The following is a 9206-nucleotide window of genomic DNA, read 5'->3' on the forward strand; positions in this document are numbered from 1 at the left end:
AGTGTTTTGAGATAGTATTTGGAGTATTGTGCACAGATTTTCTCTCCTTTATAAGGAGTAATCGTCTTGGGAGAAAGAGTATAAAGGAGTTTCACCAGACTCATTGTACAATCGGGAATGCATGAGGATTAATCTGTTGCGCTTTGAAGAATAAGAGGAGATTGCATTGAAACTTAAAGTGATGGATAGTCACTCATTATATTCCAAACAGAACTAATACGGTGATAAACTCCATATTTTTTTACTTAGTTTACATGATTCTCGTTGGCTTAAAAGATTCTGGGAACGTTCCTCTCAGTCCACGCCACTCTCCATTTCGATTGAGAGAGAGAGAGAGTCAGTCTTTAACTAATCTCTTCCAACATTAGTACAATGCATTTGGTGTGTAATCTTACATAGAACTTCACGTTATCCACCATCGCGACAGGAGTCACAATACTTTCATTCTAAAACAGTTACCTATCCCCAGCAGCTTCTGACCCCCACGGAAAACATGGAGATGGAAGATGCCTCCTTGAGGCTTGGCGCTAAACATTTGGCTTCCTTCCTCACTGCCGGAAAAACACGTTAAAGTATCATTTGTCCCACAGGCAATGGAGACACGAGGAGCATGTGAGCAGTGTATGAGTGCAGTATCTGCTCCATTCGTTTTCTAGGTTGGAGCATCAATGACACCCTCCTATTCCTGTGTAAGTGTCTCTAGGGGTGAATGGTCTCCTCCTAGTTCCATAGAACAAGTTTAGTGGCCTTAGTAGACTCGGCCTGTTCCTGTTTAATAGCTCAATGTACTGACCAGACGCATCCTCTTCCTGTGGAACAGGCAGGAGGATTGAATGGGCTGTCCCTCTTCTTGTTCAGTCATTTCGATGGATTAAATGGTTTCCACATATCCATGTAAGCTGAATGAGCTCCTCTTTTAACTGTGGAAATGTGCATGCCTGGCAGCACTGTTACATGAATGTTACCGACACTTGAACAGCACTCACGTGAAAGTTGTTTGGGTCTTGCTGAATATGGACACAGACCTGTTCAGGAGCTCAGTGGGGACAAAATGTTCTGAGTATTGTGCGATCTTCAGTGATCACCCTGCTTCTGATCTTGGGATAGATGGTGGGCGCCGGGAATGGGGGCACATAGACGTTGACGAAGGAGCTGAAGATGTTTGTGCTGAGGAAGTTAATCTGAGGATCTCCTGAAGAGATGTTCTGGGACTGAAAGGATTGTCGGCCACCGACCACAAACATATTCCTTCGTTCTCTGAAAGACCCCAAACAGTGGGGAGGTTAGACCTGATTCTCATTAAGCTCAAATAATTAGGTAGTCCCGATGATATCCTCAGTCAACTACTGCCTTGATATCAAGGTCATTCACTCTTTCCTGAGCCCCTGTGTTCACCTCTTGTTCATATCAATAGGTGACGGCGTATGTGTGGAGAGTGTTTTCCTCTCACAGAGGGTAATCAATGTCAGGAATTATCTGGACTAGAGAGTTAGGGGAGCTACATCACTGAAAGTATTTAAAGAGGTGGTACATGAATCTTTGACCTGTCAGAGAGCTGAGGAGTGTGAAGAACTGGGCATTAAGGAGGAGTTAATGCTAACAGTAGATCAGCTATGGTCGTATACAATGGCTTGACCGTCCGAATTACCTATTCCTGTTCCTTATATTTTCCTTTTCTGTAATTTCAAAGTAAACGGCTGTAATTTTCCTGGATGTACTGTTATTGTATGTTGTAATCAGAGAGAGCAGAGCATTTTTGAGTCGTCTCTGAGTGAGGTATGGAGCTTTATTCATAACGAATCCTGGTCTAGACCAAGACCAACAAATGAAACACAAGTTGCAGAGAGGGGGCACTCTGTAAACAGACCAGAGGCGTCTTTCAAAACCAGCCTGGATTTCCAAATAACATTTTCCAATCCGTCCCAATCTGAGTGAGCCAGTTGTGAGGGATTAAATGAAATCCTGTGTTACTCTGGACCAGGTATTTGGAGCAAGTGGCCCCCATCTGCACCTTTCAGGAGCTGTGAGAGGCTGAATTCACCAAAGTAACACGGGACTGTGGAGCAAGAGTGGGTCATCAGACACTTTGTCACGGCTCTACCATGCACTATGATCTGATTAAGGTCTCCGCAGCACTTTTCGGTCAGTGTACCATTTCCCGACATTCATTTGTCTTTCAAATGCCTTACATGGACAATTTTGAACAAATGGAAATATCCAGGCATCACAATCTTCTGTGGAAGGGAATTCACACCTTAACAACCCTTTGACAATCTCTTGTTCGTGTTCTGACCAATGTTGGAGGGTAACTCCTTTTCCCACTCCTCTATTGGTGAAAGCAAATTTTAAATGTAACTAGTTGAGTGCCGTGTCCAATGATATAGGTACCGGACTGGTATATTTTTTTTATAAAAATCTGAGACACAGAAAGTTGAACTGTGAACAAATGGTAAAATGATAAAGTGTCCCAAATGTTTTTTTCTGACTTTGAACTTATTCTGCTCACACAAATGTCTGGGATTGCCGATTTCTTCCTGGAACAGTTGGATTTGGCTGAATTCCTTTTGCTTCGAGCTGTACAGAGATTCCTATGAATCCTCATCAGGAATCCTCCACGAGTGGTAAAGATGAGTCAGGACTTTTCTGCTCTCACGCCTTGCTTTCAGGCAGAACAAAGTAAGAGAGAGAGAGAGACCAATTGTCTGCTGCTTCTGAAGCAAGTAATATTTTTCTCCGTCTCTGTGTGGAAAAATACAAGAATGTTAACTGAACACCAAACTGGACCATGTGCACTCTCCATGTACATTCTCTGGAATGGAATATAATAGACTATATGTTGTGTTCAGCATCATTGCTGTTGTTGTGCACATTGCATTTCATTAGCAAAAGAAAATAATGTGCCCGTTTTATGATTTGATGATATGCTTATATGCATCTGCATAATTTTTAAAATGGGTTGATATCTTCATAATATTTGTGTTAATACCAATGCATCTCATTCAAGAAATTATTATCGAGCTTTAGTCTTCTTAACAAGAGAAAATATGAATCTGAAAGACTTCTCTGAAAATCGTTGTTCAGTAAGATTTCTCATCTAAGATCTAAACAGATAATCTATACAGACAACAAAAGGCCTTCATTTCAGGAATGAGTAAAGGGAAGCATCTTTGAACATCTTTGAAAGGAATTGTATCCGTTTTTTTAGTTTAGAGGATCGAACTGCACCCAGCGTATCTGATGTGGTCTCAGCAATTTCCTGTACGGTACAGTGAAATATTCCTAATTAAACCCAATACCCGTTGCCACAAACAGCATCATTCCACTTATCTTCCGAATCACTTGCTGCATCTGCAGACAGACTTCATATGATTCATGTACCAAGAATATGGAAAACATCTGCATCACAAAGTTCTGCAATCTCTCTCCATTTAAATTGTTCCCGACTGCATTAGACAACTCACGTTATATTATTTCTGCTGAGAGTACGATCATTAACCTTCCCTATCTTCATCATAATGCAGATTCACTACCTCCTTTTGAAGATCTATTGAATGATCATTTTGGTGTACAAGGTAGTTCAGCTTTGATCCATTCAGTCCCTTCATCCAGATATTTTACATAGATTATTGATCATTGATGACCCTACAGTGATCTATGAGTTAAAACTAGTTACAGTTTTGTTTAATAAAATCATATATCTCTACTGTCTATTTCCTGTTAGTGACAGCATCTCTGTTCCTGTGCAGCAGTTCAGGCGGGTTGAATGGCCTCGTCCTGGGCTGTGTAATGTACTCAACGAGCTGAATTACTTCATCCTATATTCTTGTGTAATTATTTGGAGGGGCAGAATGGTCTCCTTCCGTCTCATTGTAACGATTCAGTCTTGCTGAATGGGATGATCCTCTATCCTGTAATCGCACTGAGGGGTGGATTGAGGGAACAACACATGGGGTAGGGGCAGCAGTATATTCCTGTAACGGCCGGGAGGGTGGATTGACCGAACAACACATTGGAAAGGGGTAGCAGTTGGCCATTTGGTGGTACCATTCAGAATGCTCATGGCTGATCCGAGTATGTCTGACCATCCGTCTCCTGTCTGTTCCAAATAAACATTGACTCTCCTGTCCAGCAAAGATCAGTCAAGCTCAAACTAAAATATCTAAATTAACCGTGTCTTCACTGCTCCCTGGGGATGAGGACACCACAGATAGCACAACTGTAAATGGAAAGGGTAATCCTTCTGTCATTGTGGGACACATTTTTTAAAAAAAAACTGTGTTAACCTCATATCAAATCATTGTCCCTTTTCAGATATAGTGGTACAATAACTAGGAATAACCATTAACCATTCTGCCCTCCAATCTTTTCCCACGTTACCACTGACTGTTTCCAATCAAACATGTTGCTGCTGCTGTCTCAGGAAGAGAATACCTGATAGCATAACACCACAGGAGCATTAGAAACAGAGCAGAATTAGACCATTTGGCCCAATCGAGTCTTATATACCATTCAGTCATTTCTAATATGTTCCTCAACATCATTCTCATACCTTCTCCCTAGAATTATTGATCTCCTTATCAATCAAAAACGTATTTATTTGTGTCTTGATGCAGATGTTTTGTGTATGTGTCTTAATGTATACTTAAGTGTGTGTGTGTCCATGTACTTGTTACATTTGTATTTGTGTGACTATATCTGTCTGTCTTTGTATCAGCCTGTGTGTTTCTATCTGTGTTTGTGTCTATTTGTGTGTGACGTTTTATGTCTTTGTGTGCTTCTACTTGTATTAATTGTGCATGTTAGCATATTGGGGTATTTACCAATACGTCTGTGTATTTCACTGCCTGCGTCTCTGTGCAATGGAGTATCTGCTCTTCTGCGAGTGAGAGAGATGAGGTTAGAACTGACAGCAGGTTTGAATTGAGAATTGATCTTTACTGAACACTGCTCCTTATTCGGTTGGTGGGACGTGGATGTTTCAGAATCTCCACACAAGGCCTCCTGGTCCTCTCTGGAGCTCTCCAGGATCCTCCACACATATCAGGGTAGGGGGATAAGATAACGGATATACGGCACTCCACCACCCGGGTTGGCCCTTTCTGTCCTATTCCAGGCTGCATCTCATGGAATGGGAGAAAGGGAGGGAATGAGTGAGGGTGGGAGTGGATGGCCCTGCTGTTAGTGCTGGGCAAGGTGAGGTGTGACATGGTGAGGTGGCCGGAGGGAGTCTGTCATATTGTTGTATCCGTGTAGTGCTATTAGTGTGCGGGGCTGTTGCATTAGGGGGAGGGAAGGTGCTGAATTCAACAGTGAGTGTGGTCGTTCTTGAGCCATATTGGAGTTAGAGTGTGAGCCTTGGTCGAGGGTAGGTGCTGTAAGAGACATACAGTGAGTGTGAGGGAGCAGTGAGAATATACAGTGACACATCCTGACAGAGCGGAAGGAATATTGATGCTTGTCCTGTATTGCTGGACATGTCTTCAGATCATCTCAGCATCGAGGTGAGCCTCCCCGAATGTCTGATCCAAGTCTGTCACTTATAACGACCCAGGCTCTGTCCCTCAGATTCCACAGAATCAGTTTGGGTGGGTCTTTAAAATAGCAAGGAGAAACAAACTTGTTGTGTTTTATATCTGAACCAAAACTGTCGCACAAATATTTTGCATCATATGCTCTGGAAATTATATATGCAACTATATGCAAAGGGAAGCTATGCCATACTGATATTATCGCTGGGCCCTTTACCCAGAGACCCAGATAATGTTCTGGGGACATGCTTTCAAATCCTGTCATTGCAGATTGTGGAATTTGAATTCAATAATTATCTGGAATCAAGGGTTTATTTGATCAGGAATCCATTCCTGATTGTTGGAAAAACTCATCTGGTTCACTAATGTCCTTATTGGGAAGGAAACGGCTGTTCTTACCTGGTCTGGCCTGCATGTCACTCCAGATCCAAGACAATGCTGTTGACTCTTAACAGCCGTCTGGCATGGCCAGTAAATGCTGGTTATCCAGCTAAGCCCCCATCCTGTGAATGAGTAACAAATACTCGTGGTTTCTGCAGTAATAATGCATGGTGTCAATATGCATCGAAACTGAGTTAACTAAGTGACTGCTAATGTTGTGAAAAATAAATTCCTTAAGTGTATATCAGGTAGGTGGAAGAGTTTGTTGTGAACCAAACTCGAGAGCAGATCATTTCGGATTAGGTGTTGTGTGACACTGATTAAGGATGATCAGCCGTGATCATATTGAATGGTGGTGCAGGCTCGAAGGGCAGAATGGCCTACTCCTGTACCTATTGTCTATTGTCTATTGTGTGGTCGGAAGGACTAATTACTAACCTTGCTCTGAAGCATTTTTGGAGGAGTAGTGACATTAATATGTTGTTTTACGCGGCGCCTGCATTCAATGTGGAATGTTTGAACATTCTGGTCAAACATCATGGAAGCCCAGAGGCTAGAGTGTTAAGTTCGCTCCAGTGAATTGGGAAATTACAATATAACATTCAGTAGGAGAGCAATGGTTGTTAGACCCGTATAGTCTTACAGCGCGGAGACAGGCCATTCGGCCAAAACTGGTCCATTCTGAACAAAATGTCCATTCACACTAACCCCATTTCCCTGCCATTTCCCTGTATCCTTCTAATCCTTTCCTACCTGTGTATTTGTCCAAATGTATTTTAAATTTTGTGAATATACCCGCCTCAACCACTTCTGCTGGCAGCTCATCCCATATACATACCACCCTGTGTTTAAAAGAAATTGCCCCTCAGGTTCCCTTTTACTCTTTCCCCTTTGACCTTAAATTGATGCCCTCCAGTCCGTGATTGCCCAATCCTGGGGTTAAAAAAAGACTGAGTGCATTGACTCTATCCATACATCCCATGATCTTATACACTACTATCAGATCCCCCTCAGCCTCATACATTCTAAAGTAAAAACTCCCAGCTTGTTTAACCTCTCACTATAACTCAGACCATTGAGTCTTGGCAACATCCTTGTAAATTTCTTCAGCACTCTTTCCAATTTAATAGCATACTTCCTCGAGCAAAGTGAACAAAACTGAACATGACGCTACAAATATGGACTCGCCAAAACCTTGTATAACTGCAACGTAACTCGCTAATTTCGATACTCACTGTTCTGACTGATGAAGGCCAGTGAGTCAAATACCTTTTTTCAGTGCCTTGTCTACCTGGGACTCTAATTACAGAAAACCATGCACCTGAATTCCAAGGTCACTCTGTTCCCCTGCACTCCTTAAGGCATTGCAATTCACCATGAAACTCCTGCCTTGGTTTGACTTTCTAAAATGCAAGAACTTACACTTATATGAATTAAACTCAATTTGCCATTTCTCGGCCAACCTCCCTACCTGATCAAGGTACTGCTGAAATTTGTGAGATTTCTGATAACCTTCCTCATTGTCCACGATACCACCTATTTTAGTGTCACCTTGAAACTTACAAATTATGCCTGTACATTTTCATCTAAATCATAGATATGTGTAATATATGAATATCTGGTCCCAGCACCGACCACTGAGGCATTTCACTCATCACAGGCCTCCAGTCCGACAAGAATCCTTCCACGATTACCCTCTTCTTCCTATCATCAATCCAATTTTGGACCTAATTTGCCAGCTCCCCCTCAATTCCATGTGATCTAACCTTCCAGAGCAGCGTACCATGTGGAACCTTATTGAAGGCCTTACTGAAATCCATATAGACTATATATACAACCATGCCCTTGCCAAAGTTACTGGTCCCTGATTAAGGGCTTTTTGCACGAAACGTCGATTTCGAAGCTCCTTGGATGCTGCCTGAAGTGCTGTGCTCTTCCAGCACCACTAATCCAGAATCTGGTTTCCAGCATCTGCAGTCAGTGTTTTTACAAAGTTACTGGTCACTTCATCAAAGCAATCTTACAAATCTGTGAGCCATAATCTCCCATTCACAAGGCCCTGTCTTTCCAAATGCATGTATATCTTCTCCCTCAGAATCTTCTCAAGTAACTTACCTGCTACAGACTTTAGGTTTACTGGTCTATAGTTCCCCGGTTTTTATTTGTAGCCCTTCATGAATAACGGCACAGCATTCACTACCCTCCAGTCCTTCAGGGCCTCACCCATTGGTTCCCGATTATGCAAAATTACCAAACAGGGCCCCCGCTATTTCCTTCCTGTCCTCCTGCAGTGTTCCTGAATAGATATGGTCAGGACCAGGAGATTTATAGAAATACTACAAAGTCTGAAAAATATGTCTATTTATTTCATGTAAAACACCCAAGAGTGAGAAAGTGAGTTAACAATGATTAGCATAATAAATTAAAGATTAGAAAAATCACAGGAAGTCACTTCAGAAGAATTCCAGATATTGTGGAATCCTGAGAATACTCAGAAATTTACGATTCAGAAAAGGAGGGCCATGAAACGGGTAAGGAAATCAAAACGCGAACACGCATGCAAACAAACAGGAACACAAAGATTGCTTAAATCTATGATCTATATTTCAAAGGAAAGAGGAAAGCATAGTCAAATGTAGAAATCTGCAATCCGGAGAGACGAGCTTATTATGGATAACAGGGAAATGCCCAAGCAAATAACCAATTATTTTTGCATCTGTCTTCATGGAGGAAGATCCAGAAAATCACCCAGAAATACGAAGTGATCCTACAGGACTTGTGGATCGAAAGACATAAAGTAAATTCATATCAGCAACAAGGCTCTACTTGAACATACAGCTGGATTGAGCATTGCTAAACTTGACAAACCAGATGTACTTCATCCCAAAATCTTCAGAAATAAACCACTAATATATGTATTGGTTGCACTGTCGATGACTGTGTTCTATTACTCAGTACATTCTGCACAGTCTGGATCCAAGCTTCTACAAAGGGAATGATGCAGTTGTATAAGGTCATGATGCAGTTGTATAAGGCTCTGGTGCGGCCGCATCTGGAATATTGTGTGCAGTTTTGGTCGCCATACTATAGGAAGGATGTGGAGGCACTTGAACGGGTGCAGAGGAGGTTTACCAGGATGTTGCCTGGTATGGAAGGAAGATCGTATGAGGAAAGACTGAGACACTTGGGGCTGTTTTCATTAGAGAAAAGAAGGTTTAGGGGTGACTTGATTGAGGTGTACAAGATGATTAGGGGGTTAGATAGGGTTGACAGTGTGAACCTTTTCCCGCGTATGGA

Source organism: Chiloscyllium plagiosum, unplaced genomic scaffold, assembly GCF_037043375.1.
Source record: "Chiloscyllium plagiosum isolate Xiang-an unplaced genomic scaffold, Cpla_swu_hap1 HiC_scaffold_33, whole genome shotgun sequence".
Lineage (NCBI taxonomy): Eukaryota > Metazoa > Chordata > Chondrichthyes > Orectolobiformes > Hemiscylliidae > Chiloscyllium > Chiloscyllium plagiosum.